Here is a 15,715-nt window from a genome sequence, read left to right as displayed (position 1 = left end):
TGCAAACTACAGTTGGAAAATATGAATGCAAACCTGCATGAACTGTACAGGACCTTAGACTTCATAACTTTGGCCATGTAGGCTTGACACATGGCTAAAGAAAATAGATTTTTGTGATAGCAAATAGCATACCAAGCAGTTTAGAACTTCCTCTAACAGGAAGCAACATTTTACAGAGTAATTCTCAACAGTGGCCATCAGTAGCAGACATAATTTAGCTTCCTTTTTCAATAAAAATTCCATCTGTAAGCAATTTCAAATGACGAATTGTCCAGCTTCTATTTTGTATTTTCTCATGAAAGGCAATCCATACAAAATTCTACTGAAACAACAAATCTGCGTTGCACAGCATGATGGCAAGAAGTAAAACCTGACTGATTAAAACTGCTACTTGACAGCAAACAGAGCTAGTCAGGAACATAACGGAGAAAATAGCAGACCTGTAGAAATTCCTCTAAAAATGATGCAGTGCATTGGGTTCACCAAGCGGAGAACTCTGCATGATCACAATGCAAGGAACCTGGTTTGGTAAGAGGCCAGAATGGGGAAGGAAAGCAAAGCAGCTGATGACCACTTGACTTGCTTTAATATATGAAATGTTTACTGTAAAATCTCAAGCAGTGCAAAAGTCACACTAACTGTAAATTAACTGTTTAAGCAATAATAAGAAGTTATGTACCTACCATAACGTTCCATGTTAGTTGTCTTCTCTCGCCTTCTTTCTTGCTTGATGGGTTCGGAGCCGATCCCTCGGCTCCGACTCGGCACTTGCTTTAGCTCGAGAACTCCTTTTACCAGCTCGAGGCAGCCCCATATCCCATGATGCAAGGCAGGAAGTACCCAGATCTCGTTTGTTGACAAAAGGGCAATAACACCAAGCATAAACAATACTTCCCAAAGGAAGAAGAAACTTACAAATGGAAAAAGGACCAGGTCTGAATGGTCTTTAGCATTATAGTTTCTTATACAAGGTCTGTCCAGGCCAGGGGAAGGAGGGAGGGTCGAAGAAAGAAGGCAGAGAAGACAACTAACATGGAACGTTATGGTAGGTACATAACTTCTTAATGTTAAGTTGTCAATCTCGCCTTCATTCTTGCTTGATGGGACCGCGTCCTAGCACCTCTATCCTGGGTGGCTCAATGGAACAAACTCTTGAGGACTGTAGAGCCAAAACTGGCTCTGTCCCTGGAGGCCAAGTCCAATTTGTAATGGGAAACAAAAGTGTGAGGAGTGGCCCAAGTGGCGCTGCACAAATAGTGTCTAAAGGCAGTCTAGCTTGAAAAGCTGTAGAAGTAGCTAAACTCCTAGTTGAATGTGCTTTAGGTTTTGAGCACAGCTGTTTTCCCCTGATCGTATAAATTTCAGTGATGACCGAAGAAAGCCATCTGGACAAAGTCACTTTAGAAACAGGAAGGCCTTTTTATTATCCGCATAGGAAACAAAAAGTTGATCAGATTTTCTAAATTTTTTGTTCTGTCCAAATAATATCTAAGCTGACGGTGGACGCCAAGATAATGTAGCTTTTGTTCAGCTCTATCTGAATAGTTAGGAAAAATACAGGAGATCAATAGATTGATTCAGATTGTTTTTCAAGCGACCTTAGGTAAAAGGATGGATTAGTTCTCAAAGATACTCTGTCTTTGTGAAAAATCAAATAGGGCGGTCGAACCGAAAGAGCATGAAGTTCAGACACCCTCCTGGCAGATGTAATAGCCACTAGGAATAAAGTTTTCCAAGAAAGATATTTCAGGGAACAAGAAACAGCTGGCTCAAGGGGAAGAATCAAGGATGTCAGCACTAAATTTAAATCCCACTGAGGAGGAGGATTCCTGATTGGAGGCTTTAGTAGGAAAATTCCTTTCAAAAGGCCCTGCAGAGCCTATGGGACATAATATTATGATCTGCTATCCCGACATGAAAATTAGAAATAGCAGCCAACTGAACTCTGACTGTGGAAGAAGAGGAGCCTGCATGGAAAATCTCTGCTAAGAAGTCCAGAACTGCCTGAACAGGGGCAGTAAAAGGATCAATATTTTGGGCCTTAGCCCAATAAGAGAAACGCTTCCATTTGCTTGTGTAAATCCTCCTGGTAGAGGATTTTAGTGAAGTTACTATGATATCTCTAACTGGGTTAGAGATCAAAGGAAGCCTGGCTAAGGAAGGAAGTGGAGCAACCATGCTGTGAGGTTGAGAGAAGGGATTGACCGGTGCAGCTGACCGGATTGGTGAATCAGTAGATCTGGCACTGGGTCCAGATGCCACGGCTGCACCAAAAGGTGATGATGGAGGAACGGAACCAAACTTGTCGAGGCCAGTAAGGGGCAATGAGAATCAATTTGGCTCTCAAAACGGTAGCTTTCTGGATCACCTGAAGGATCAGAGGAAATGGAGGGAAGGCATAAAGAAGTCCCTGGGGCCAATCCTGGGTCAGAGCGCCTCTGGGGATGGCCTGATAGAGGGAAGAGGCTGAAGAAGTCTGGACATTTGCTGTTTTGGGGAGTAGCAAAAGATCGCAACATGGACGACCCCATTCCAGAAAAATCTCTTCCGCTATGGATTGCTTGAGAGACCACTCGTGAGGCATGAGAATAGCTCTGCTCAATCTGTCCGCTATAATGTTGGTTTTCCCAGGGATATGCGTTGCTACCAGAAACCGATGAGAGGAGATCGCCCATTGCCATAGTCTGAGCTTCTCGACACAAGGGGTAGGACTTGGTTCCGCCCTGTTTGTTGATATACCAAACTACAGACATGTTGTCTGTGTGGACTGCAATTGTCCCTACGGGAAGAAAGTCGCTGAGGGCTTGCAACGTTAAAAGCACTGCTCTCATCTCCAGGACATTTATGTGCAGATGGTACTCGAACGGTTGCCACGCCCCATGAACCATCCTGCCCTGATAATGACCCCCACCCGATCAGGGAGGCATCCGTGGTGACAGTGGCTATCGGGACGGAGGTACAAAGCACCTGCCTTGGTGAACCTGAGACGATGTGATCCACCAAGCAAGATGTTCTTTGCATGTTTGTGTCACCAGAATCTGGTGACGATTGGGAGTTGCTGGTATGACCACTGTGTGAACAGCATCCACTGAAGGAGGCGCATGTAGAATCGAGCCAGGGAAGAAGAGTGATGGCCGCAGCCATAAGACCTAATACCTTTAGAACCATTCTGGCCTGTACCTTCTTGCTGGCCAGAATGATCCTGACATGAGTCTGAATGTCTGAAACTCTTTGTTCTGTAAGGGTAGCTGACATCCTAACAGTGTTTAAGTTTGCCTATGAAGGTAATAGACTGGCAGGGCGATAAGGATGACTTTTCGAGTTGACTGAGATGCCCAAATGAGAACAAAGGTCTATTGTGTAATCCCTGGCTTGTATAAGCTGATGCCTGGTGGTGGCTGACAGGAGCCAGTCGTCGAGATACGGAAACACCTGGAATCCTTGACGCCTCAGGTGAGCCGTGACCACTGCCATGCATTTGGTGAACACTCTGGGGGCTGTAGTGAGACCAAAGGGCTGGGCTCTGAACTGGAAATGACTGGACCCCAGCCGAAAGCGGAGAAATCTCCTGGAGCGTCTGTGAATTTTGATGTGATAGTACGCATCCTGAAGATCTATTGAGCACATCCAGTTGTCCTTCTGTAAGAAGGGCAGAATTGACTGAAGAGTGACCATTCGGAATCTTGTCTTCCTGACAGACTTGTTGAGTCTGCTGAGATCCAATATTGGTCTCCAGTCTCCCGTCTTTTTGGGGACCAAAAAGAACCTTGAGTAGATTCCGGGCTCTGAATGGTCTATTGTGACTGGCTGAATGGCTCTTTTTTGCAGTAGTTTTGCGATCTCTAACTCTGCAATGTCCCTTAGACCGGGTGGTACATCTGGAAGGGAACTTGAGGGGAAGGGACTTACCTCGAAAGGAATTATGTAACCCTTGGATATGATCGACTGTACCCATCTGTCTTGAGTGAGGGAATGCCAGGCTTCTGGGTACAGTGATAATCTTCCCGACTGCCTCCAAGGAGGGACAGCCGGGCAACACCTCAGGGATGCTGAAAGGGCTTCTCAGGAAGAGACTCCCTGTTGCCCTGATTCTTCGACCCCTCTGCCTCTAGAGCGGCGCCTGTTGTTGTTACCCCTCTGCCTCTAGGGGTAAACTGACCACGTGAATCGGCGTGACTCCTTGGGATTTACGGAACCACATCTTCCCACCCTTCTGTCCTTTGGGATAAGGCCTAGAAGGGGTGGAAAACGGACTCCAACAGCAGAAAGAGTCTTGCCGTCCTGCTCACACCTGGTCAAGGTTTCCTTCACCTGAGGGCCAAACAAAGCTGACCCATCAAAGGGAGAATTTGTGAAGGACGCCTTAAAGGGATCCGCAAAATCACATAGCCGCATCCAGGCTTGGCGCCTAAGAGCCACACCTGTGCTCTGCGGCTCTACTCGCCCATCAGCAGCATAAGATATTAGCCGCATGGAGGAGTTAGCAATGGAATTGAGGGTTCCTAGCTGCTAAGCAATCTTTTCTTGGGCCCCTGCAGCTGTGGGATCCTGAACTACTTCTCCCAGCTCCTTCAGGATATCTCTGGAGTCTGGTGAAGTGACAAAGATAATTCAGCGACGATAGCAAAGGTCGCTGAGGAAAACATCCGCTTGCCGTACCTATCCATGGTCCTAGAGTCCTTATTAGGAGGATGGACGGCACGGAAGGATCTGCAAGTTCCTTTTGGTGGCCGCAGCCACCACCATGGCATCAGCGGGACACCCTTGGTAAGGAATTGTTTGTCACTAGGGGCAGTTATAAATTTAGAAGGCCTCCTAGGGACTGGCTCTACAGAGTCAGGAGCTGTCCACGCCTTCGTGCAATAACCTGCATAAGGGGTCGAAGGCGGAGACACCCAGGAGGTGGAGGGCCGAGATCCAAACGCCTCTAGGTATACTGACTCATCCTCAGAGGGATTGTTGGTGGGCCAGTTTCCCCTCTGTCTCAGAAGTTCTAGGATGTCTGAGAAGGAGACATCCTGAGAGGGGATCTAGGGATCCCTCTGACTCATCAAAGTCAGTATCAGTGACAGACTCAGGGAGTCTACATGCTTCCTCTTACAAGTACTCATCCTAGGAGGATCTCCCGAAAGATCAGGAGAATCCACGGAAGAGCGGGAAATTCCCAATGGGGAAACCTGAGGCGGAGGATCTCTGGGTCCTGTAGCAAGAGAAGTGGCAGAGATGTCAACAGGTACAATAGAGGGAGGAGCTACGGAAGAGACTGCTGACTGATACCAGTGGCCAGTACACTCTTCATCACCTCGAATGCTCCCTCCCAGGCAGGTCCGAGAGGCCCGCCCAAGAGCTAGGAACCCCAGGGGCCACCGAAAGGGAAGTCTCCGAGGCAGATGTCGGAGCCGAGCTCACCAAGGCCGAGGCTCCAAGGGGAAGAGCGGGTTCGGACAAGGGTCCGATGCCACTCACCCCTCGGAGGAGACCATGGAAGCCCGACCACCGAATCCCTCTAAGGAAGAGGAGATAAGAGTAGGGGCTGAAGGAACAGAAGGGGTATCCGCCCTCCAGCCGTAGCAGTAACCATGCCCGAAGACTCCAACTCCAAGCTCTGGGGTAGAGTTGAAGGAGGAACTGTAACGGGTGTGGACCAACAGTCGCCTGCTGAGACGGACTGTGTAGCATTTGGGCCAGTACCTGTGACTTGAGCAATCTACTGACCACTCTCTCTAGGTCATGGTCTGACAACCTGGATGACCTTGAAGATCGGCTCCGATGGCTCCGTTCCGATAGAAGAGGCGAGGCCGAAAGTATCGGCTCCAAGGAAGGAGACCTCGACCTCTTCCTGGAATGGGTCATCGGAGCCGATATTACTGATCCTGTCGGCACCGATTTCTCGGAGCCGGCAGAACGCCGATGTATCGGCCCCACCCGGAGCCGATACAGCCACCAAAGTAACGGTGCCGGAGCCGATCGGAGCCGACACCGATGCCTGTGCCACATGGGTGTCGGAGCCGTTCTGAGCAGACACCGATGCCCGCGCCACGTGGGTGTCGGAGCCGGTCGGAACCGACACCACAGTGGTCAGCAGATTCGGCACCGATAGCCATCGGCCAAAGCTTAGTGGATTCAGAATCGCTCCAGCCGAGCCGATGTCGAGTCTATTCGAGGCGGAGCCGAGGCCACAGGGTTAGAAAGAGAAGCCTGGGTCTTGGCAGATTTAGTTGATTTTGTGGGGCCGACTTAGCCGGAGAGCCCTCCGGCTTAAGAAGACCCCTGAGAATCAACTTATTTTCTCTCCTGCAGGACTCTCTGGCTGAAGGAGTGACAAATAGCACAGGAGTCCTGCAGGTGAAGAGGGCCTAAACAGTACAGGCAAGAAGTGTGACCGTCTGTCAGAGACATCTTCTGACAGCACGAGTCACACTTCTTAAAACCTGAAACCCTCTCTTTAGACATGGTGCCTAACAAAACACACACACACCAGTCCAATTAAATTAAACTAATACCAAAAAAGGTATTTAGTAAAAAATACCAACACACACACCCTAACAGGGGGGGGGGATGGGACAGGGAAATTAACTGACTAAAAAATTAAAAGAGACAGGGATTTCTGTCAGAAAAAGTTAAATTTAAAGTTAAACTATCAAAACAAAAAGTTTTTAACTAAAAAGGGGCTTAAAAGTCACAAATGTGAATTACTTACCAGGAGCTGGTAAAGAGAAGAACTCCCAAGCGAAGCGGCAAACGAGATCTGGGTACTTCCTGCCTTGCATCATGGGATATGGGGCTGCCTCGAGCTGGTAAAAGGAGTTCTCGAGCTAAAGCAAGTGCCGAGTCGGAGCCGAGGGATCGGCTCCGAACCCATCAAGCAAGAATGAAGGCGAGATTGACAACTTAACATCTACAACTTCATATCAACACAAACAGAAACAATCAGCAAAGGTCAACTACTGACCCGAATAATGGTGTAAAATAATATTCCAACACTGTTCCTCATAGACAAGAGGTATATTCTCTGCCTGTTTGGGTCAAGTACATATTGCATTCCAAGGGGGAAAACTGACAAATCTGTTGCAGAGTGGAATTCCAATATAGGGACCCAGCAGCAGACATCACACTTAGATACTAGTCTTAGCTGAGAGAGAGAGAGAGAAACTGGTCTGTTTTTCTGAATGCTCTTGTTCTGTTTAAGTAGAAACAGAACTGTCTGTGCAAATACAAAATATGCAACATGTATTCTCCTTTGCTTGAAAATTTTAGAAAGAACACTGGCAAATAAATCATTTGATTAATATTAGATTCAGAAGCCACTTTTGGTCAAAAAGGACTGGTTTGTAACGTAACCCTGTCTTTACGAAAAGCAATGTAATGAGCATTTGATGGAGTAGAGTTCGAAAATCCTTTTAGCTGAAGTAACAGCCACTAAGAAGGCTGTTTTCCAAGACAGATACTTTAAGTCAGTTTTTGCTGAAGGTTCAAAGGGTTTTTGAGTCAAACGTTGCAGTACTACTGTTAAATCCCAGGGGGTGATGAATCCTTCATTGAAGGTCTAAGGAGGAAGGTGCCTTTAAAAAAGGCCTTGCATACAAGGAATTTGACTCTTGTTTCAATGAATCCAAGTATGAATTACATAAACGACACATACAACTATTAACAAGACAAATGGACATACATACAACTATATTAAGAACAAGCCAAAAAAAATATGTAAATGTGTGTACATACAAGGTGCAAATTGTAACTCGGTGCAAAAAATATTGAAATAAACTCAAAGAAAAGTACAGTTTTGTACCTACCATAAATGTAGATGTTCGAAGATCCACATTGCTGCAGTCCTTACACTTGGGTAGTCCGCTGTCCTCGGTCGGCCCGAATATCAAAGTATAAGGCTGACGTCGGTCAAGGCGCATTTGACTGACATCAGGACGTCAGGGTACAAATGCGCATGACCGACGTCATATCCTCAGTCTTTTCTTGCCCCAGATGTCAGAAGACCCTAAAAATAAAGGTCAAAACCAAAAGACAGCAAACAACCAACCAACCACCCTTGCACTAACTATATGTACAATATATATACAATATACACAATATGTACAACCCAACCCACACAACCACCTCTAACTACAGAGGGGAAGGAGGGGGTATTGGACTGCAGCAATGTGGATCTTGAACATCTACATTTATGGTAGGTACAAAACTGTACTATGTTCTTCATCTCACATTGCTGCAGTCCTTACACTTGGGTAGAATCCCAAAGCAGAGGTAAGGGAGGATGGCTAACTACAAGGAAGCAGGAGCTGCCAAAATGCCCTGCAAAACAGCAGTGGCAAAACCAGCCCTGGATTTAGAGTAAAGTGGCAGGTGATAATGCCTAGAGAAAGTATGCACTGAACTCCAAGTAGCTGCCTCCAAAATATCCTTGGTTGCCACTCCCTCAAAAAGCTGTTGAAGTGGCAGTAGCCCTAGTGGAATGAGGCCTAATCCCAGCTGGAATCTCCTTGCCATGATGGGAATAACAGAAAGCAATGCAAAACCCAATCCACTTAGAAATAGTTTGTTTTGACACAGGCTTGCCCTGAGAACTCAAAGCAAAAGAAACAAACAACTGCTGAGACTGCCTGAACCCTTTAGTTCTGTCCAAATAATAACGCAACTGCCTGTGTACATCTAAAGTGTGCAAAATCTTTTCCCCTTTATTTTGGGGATTTGCATAAAAAGTAGGCAAATGAATAGTTTGGTTTAAAGCCACACTAGAAACTACCTTAGGCATAAAGGAAGGATTAGTACGTAATGATACCCTATCCTTATGGAAAATCAAGAAAGGCTCAACCGCCATAAGGGCCTGCAATTCAGAAACCCTTCTTGCAGAGGTAATGGCCAACAAAAAAGCAGTCTTCCATGACAAATATTTAAACTCAGAAGTAGCTGCAGGCTCAAAAGGTTGTAGAGTGAGTTTCTCCAACACAAAATTGAGATCCCAAGCAGGAGTAGGAGCTCTTCGGGGGTCTTATATTCTTTGCCCCTCTAAGAAATTGCTTGAACAAAGGATGAGAAAACAATGGTGGGTCGCAATCATAGTGAGCCGAAATTGCTGCAGCATGAACTTTAATAGAAGAGAAAGACAAACCTTTGTCTAGTAACTCAGTAACATATTGAAGAACCACACACAAATTAGGCTCAGAAACATCAAAATCTTTTGCTGCACTCCAAAATAAAAATCTCTTCCATTTGTCTGCGTACACTTTCCTTGTACTAGGCCTTCTAGCTTCCAAAATAACATTCAAAACTTGCTGAGGAAGTGGAGGCCCACTATGGTTCAAAACAGAATATGCCAGGCTGTTAGGTGCAGAGAGTGAAGCTTGACATTTAGCAAATGGCTGTCCTCCTGCGACAACAGGTGTGGAATCGAAGGCAAAGGCCATGGAGGCTTCCCATCAGACTTCTCAGTAATGGGAACCAGTGCTGTCGAGGCCAATCCGGAGCTATTAAAATCATCCTTGGCTTGTCCTGTCTGACCTTTAGAAGTACCTTTGGGAGGAGAGGCAGAGGTGGAAAGGCATACACATGAAGATTGCTCCAATTGAAAGAAAGAGCATCCACTCTCCAAGCTGTGGGATGAAACCTTTTGTGCAAAACTTTGGGAGCTGATGGTTTAGTGGAGAAGCGAACAGATCTATGTCTGGAGTTCCCCATGACACTGTCAATTTCTGAAATACATGAGGATCCAATTTCCACTGTGGGGATCCATAATTGCCTGCTCAACACATCTGCTAAGGAGTTCTGTGCTCCTGGCAGAAACCTTGCCTGAAGATTGAGCTGTAAACTGAGAGCAGTCTCCCACAAAATCATTGCTTGCCTGCATAGAGGATAAGAATGTTCCCCTTGCTTGTTGATGTACCACATGACAGTTGTGTTGTCTGTTAGAATCAACACCTGCCCTGGAAGAAGTAATTCCTTGAAAGCTATTAATGCAAACTGGACTGCTAACATCTCCTTCATGTTGATATGTAGATGTTGTAGTCTGACAGGCCACTTGTTTTGTATCCACTTTCCATTTAGATGAGCTCCCAAGCTTTGTCTGAGGCATCTGTCGTTAAAATCTGACTCGCCTCTGGCTGGGTCACAGAGAGTCCCTTGTTTAGGTGACATTCCTGAGCCCACCACAAAAATTCCTTTTGAATGCAAGGTATTATTTGAATGACAGTGTCCAGATCCTGGCAGTGCTGTGTCCATACATTTTGAGATACCATTGTAGCTTCCTCATATGCAGTTTGGCATTGGGAAGCACCAGAATACAAGATGCCATGAACCCTAAGGCTTGAAGGACTGTCCTTGCAGTCAGCCCGGACTGATGAGATAGTTGATGGAAGTAAAGGGATAGACTCTTTTGTTTGTCCGGGTTAAAAGGCCATCTGGGATGCTGTATTCAGTCTCACACCCAGAAAGCACATGTCCTGAGAGGGTACTAGACTGGACTTTATTTCGCTCACAGAATACCCCAGGCATCTTAGCACTGCTATCACATATTCCAAATGATGAAGAAGCTCTTCCCTTCCTTGAGCCAGAATCAGGCAGTCGTCCAAATAAGGATAGATCTGTATTCCTTTTAGCCTGAAGAAAGCTATCACTGGAGCCAGAACTTTCGTGAACACTCTGGGCGCAGTAGATAAGCCAAAGGGCAATGCAGAGAACTGATAGTGAGAAGTCCCAGCTCGAAAACGCTGATACTTCCTGCAACTTAGTCTGATAGGAACATGAAGGTAAGCCTCCTTGAGATCCAAAGTTACCATCCAATGATCTTTGCCCAGCAGAGGTAAAAGCTGCTGCAACGTCAACATTTTGAACTTGGGAATGTCCAGATAAGTGTTGAGGATAGATAAATCCAAAATTGGTCTCCACGTGTTCCCCTTCTTTGGTACTAGGAACAGGCGAGAATAAAATCCTAGGCCCACTTCTGGCATAGGGACCGGCTGTATGGCCCCTATTTGGAGCAACAGAGAAACCTGCTTGTGAGCCTCTATTCTTTGTTGAGGAGGAACGTCTGGCATGCCTTTGAAAGGAGGCAAGGTATGGAAATAAAACCTGTAGCTGTGGTGTATGATATCCAATACCCATCTGTCTTGGGTAATTAAACTCCAATTTTCTTTGAAAAGTGCCAACCTTCCTCCCAAAGGTGCTGCCAGACAAGAAGGCTCTGGCAGCTGAAAAGGTAGGTCATTGGGTCTGTTTACGAAAGGACTGACCCCTGCCCTCACCCGAAGACTGTGCAGGAGAACTCCCTGTTCTAGGCCTGAAAGAGCCCTGAGCTCTGCCCCTACCACGTCTAGATCTACCCCTAGACTGGGAATCATAAGAAGGATACGTCCACCCCTTAGTAGGCCAATTTCTACTAAACTTTGGAGGCTGGACCTGCAAAAAATCTTTAACAGTCTGCATAGACTTAGCTTTGTCTTCCATTTTCTTTAAAACTGCCTCAACAGGAGGACCAAACAACACGCCAGATTGTAAAGGAGCATCTAAAATCCTTGTTTTAACATGTTCAGACAAATTTTGATCCCTTAGCCAGGCGTGCCTGCGAAGAACTGACCCAGTGGCAGCCACCCTAGACGAGGCCTGTACAGCATCAAAACCACATTGCAAAGAATGCTTACCCACCTGTTCAGAAACATGTACTAAATCTTGCAACTCTTTACAATCAATACCTTCTGCCAGAGCATCAACCTTAGACTTCAATTGTGAAAGGAGATAGTTTTGGTATTTCAACATGTGAAACTGGCAATTCAAAGCCCTCATAGCAAGAGTGGAAGAAGTATAAACTTTCTTTCCCCATCTATCCAAGGCCCTAGCCTCTTTGTCTGCAGGAACCGGATTCTTAACAACAGAAGCCTTAACACCTTTAGGCCCCTGGCTAACAGTTTCTGGGTCTGCCCTAGGACTCTTAAAAAGATACTTATGAGCTTCAGGCACCCTGTAATACCTATCCGGCTTAACAGGAGCAGGAGGCAAAGAATCAGGATTAAGAGAAGCCTCTGTAAAAACATCTTCCACTATATCCAAAACAGGAGGTATAGCCAAAGGCCTATGCTGGGGTAAAAACAAATATTCCCTAAGCCTTTTCCTGGAATCAGAGAAGTCCTGACCTTCCCACTTAAAATGCTCCCTCATGGAATGAAGAGTTTCTGAAAAAGAAAAATCCTCAGGAGGAGAAGCAGAAGGAGTAGAATCATCCACATCAGAATCAGAATAAGGAGAGCACTCCTGCAAGTCTTCAACCGAAGACTCTGAAACATCTGAAGCCTGCTCAAAAACCCCCAGCTCAGGCTCCACCCTAGGTCTCTTATCAGGAGGGGGCATAGAACCCCTAATCAAAGTAATCAAATCTTCTGCCATTTTAAGCATATGCTTCTTGGGCACAGTTCCTGAAGAGCTAGGGGTAACACCAACTGAAGCTAAACCTGGCCTGCCCGTGGGAGAAGCCTTTGAAACAGAAGGAGAGGGCCTAGCCACCCTAGGAAGGGAGGGGAGTATAGTAACCTGAGAAGCCCCCTCAGCCTGACTTGCCTCCTGAGAGGCCACATCTTGCAATAATAAAGTCTCACCCTGGGAACACAAAGAAACCTCCGGTGGAGCCACCGGCTCCACCGACACCTCTAAAGAACCGGCGTCCGTACAGACGGTTCTTCTAGCCTAGGCTTAACTGCTTTGTCCTTGCGCTTCTTTGAAGCGGCCGGAGCATCCGACGGCATTTTATAATTGCACCGCTTCCCAAAGACTAACCTTGCACAATCCAACCTTCTTTATAGTGCGTTTATTAAATCTAGCACAAGAGCGACAGCCAACAACGCCGTGCTCAGGCCCTAAGCAAGGAATACACAAAGTATGATAATCTCTATGCGGTATCTGTTTCCCACAAGAAATGCAATTATTGACTTTTTCTGACATCCGTAAATCACTGAGGCAAGAAAAACTAAAATATTCCCAACGGGTACTTAGCCAACTTTGAACTCGGTCTGAAACTTCGAAATCGAAAAATCTCAGAACGCCAACCGGCACTTGCAATGCTGCTTCTGCATCGGACCATGCGGCAAAAAAGACTGAGGATATGACGTGGGTCATGCGCATTTGTACCCTGACGTCCTGATGTCAGTCAAATGCGCCTTGACCGACGTCAGCCTTATACTTTGATATTCGGGCCGACCGAGGACAGCGGACTACCCAAGTGTAAGGACTGCAGCAATGTGAGATGAAGAACATCAAGTATTAACAAGACTTGGAGGCTTGGGAAAAAGAATACCCAACCTAATAAACCATTTATGAACTTGATGGCCTGTGGGAAAACACTGTTATATCTGTTTGTTTTGGTGTGTCTTAATCTATAACGCCTGGCTGATGGTAATAGTTCAAAAAGATGGTGGCTTGGATGTGAAGGGTTGGTGATGATTTACCCTGCTCTTTTCAAGACTCTGGAATAGTACAGGTCTTGTAAGGAGGGCAAACTAGCACCAATGATATTTTCAGCAGACCTGACTATTCAATGCAACCTATTTTTTGTCATGATTAGACAGAGATCCAACCCACACTGTTATTGATGAGGTGAGAAGAGACTTGATGACTGCTATATAGAACTGTATAAACAGTTCCTGTGGAAGGTTGAACTTCCTCAGCTGTCTCAAAAAGTACATTCGCTGTTGTGCCTTTTTTTATGATGGACCCTAAATTGGTCTCCCACTTCTAGTCCTGGGAGATTATAGATCCCAAAAACTTGAAGGATTCCACAACTGACAGCAGTATTAAATATAGAAAGGGGGGATAATATTGTAGCACCACTCCTACAGTCCACTATTTTCTAAACAGTTTTAAGAGTGTGCAGCTCCACGTTATTTTGACTACACCAAAGGGCCAGCGGCTCAACCACTTGTCTGTATGCAGACTCATCACCATTCCTGATGAGCCCGATGATAGTTGTATTTTCAGATTTATTAAGTATGACACAGAGATCCTTAGAGGTGCAGTCAATAGTGTAGAGGGAGAATAGCAGTGGGGAAAGCTCACATTCCTGGGGGCACCTTTATTGATTGTGCAACAGCTAGATGTAAATTTCCCCAGTTTCATCTGCTGTTTCCTATTGGTCAGAAAATTGGTGATCCACTAACAGGTGGAAACAGGAATGGAAAGCTGGGAGAAATTCAAGTAAAGAAGTTCTGGAATTATTGTATTAAATTGCAGAGCTGAAATCCACAAACAGAATCCTTGCACATGTCCCTGGGTTGTCAAGATGTTGCAAGACATAGTGCAGGCCCGTATTAACTGCATCATCCACTGACTGGTTCTCTCGAGATGCAAAATGAAGGTGGTCCAGCGAGGGAGCTGCAATATCCATTAAGTGAGCTAACACCAGCCTTACAAAAGTCTTTGCGACTACAGATGTCAAAGCAACAGGCCAGTAATCATTCAGTTCTGTTATACTGGATTTTTTAAGGACTGGAATGATCATGGCTTGTTTGAAACATACGGGAATTTCACACAGCTCTAATGATGTATTAAAAATCAGAGTAAAAATAGGAGCCAGTAATCAACACAGGTTTTTAAACAGGAGGGTGAAATCCATCTGTACCAGGGTAGCTAAAAAGTCTAGTACAGCAGAGACAGGGATAGTGAATGGATCAATGCTATTCTCCAGAGCCCAAAATGAAAATTGTTTCCATACTTTTGTAAATCCTTTTAGTGGAGTCTTTTTGTGTTGATAAAAGTATAGCACATACTGGGGAAGAAAAGCCTGGGCTCTGGCCATTAGTGGAATTGGAGCAACCATGCAGTTAACTTGAGGGCTGGGATATTGGGATGTTTCATCCCTGATGGATGCAACAGAAGGTATAGACTATGATCCAGTATCCAAGGATAGGGGAAACGACACAAGAAAAAGGGGAACCAAACCTGGCAAGGCCAAAAAGGGGCAATCAGGATGACTGAGCTCTTCAACCGATTGGCTTTCTGTAAAAACTATAGAATCAGAGGTACTGAGGGGTAGGCGTAAAGAAGACCGAAGGGCCAAATGTGGACTAGAGCATTTCTCTGCGACCCCCCCCCCCCGAGGGGGGATCCGGGCAAAATACCTGCTGCACTTGTTTTGGGGAGAAAAAAGACTGCAGCATGGTTGGCCCCAACAGAAAAAGTTCTCCACCACTGAATGACTGACAGACCACTCATGAGGCATGAGAATGGACCTGCTGAGTTTGCCCGCTAGTAAGTTGTATTCTCTGGGATGTGTCCTGCTACTAGAAAGCAGTTAGAGGACACCAACACTGCCATACTCCTCATGGCTTCTCAGCAGAGGGGGTAAGATAGAGTTCACCCTTGATGTACCAGACTACAGATACATTTGTCAGTCTGAATTACAAAGGTCCCCAAGACGGACAGCATCTACAAATGCCTGCAAAGCTAAAAGAACTGATCTCATCTCCAGGACACTGATATGCAAATTGGTCTCTTGGGGGGGGGGGGGTCAAGTATCTTGGACAGTCCTTCCAAAGTTAAAGGCGTCCACTGTCAATGTGGGTATGGGAGAGAGAATGAAAGACTGACCTAGGCAAATGTAGTCTGACAGTATCCACCAGCGAATGTGGCTTTTGCATATCTAAGTTTGACTGGAAAGGATGGGGCTGTCGAAGAAAGTACAGTTGTGTACCTACCATAAATGTAGATGTTCGAGTGTATTCAC

At 45.9% G+C, this 15,715-nt stretch overlaps 1 protein-coding gene across 2 annotated transcripts in view; it reads right to left on the bottom strand.

Moving 5' to 3' along the window:
- LOC122795882 (clathrin light chain A-like) overlaps positions 1 to 15,715 on the bottom strand; it is a 279,023-nt gene that overhangs the window by 34,735 nt on the left and 228,573 nt on the right. The window lies entirely within an intron of this gene.

The sequence above is a fragment of the Protopterus annectens genome, chromosome 2.part2 (genome assembly GCF_019279795.1).
Source record: "Protopterus annectens isolate FY-2018-M chromosome 2.part2, PAN1.0, whole genome shotgun sequence".
NCBI classification, from domain to species: domain Eukaryota; kingdom Metazoa; phylum Chordata; order Ceratodontiformes; family Protopteridae; genus Protopterus; species Protopterus annectens.
Note: the sequence above shows the minus strand (reverse complement) of the source record. Positions and strands in the feature narration are given on the sequence as shown.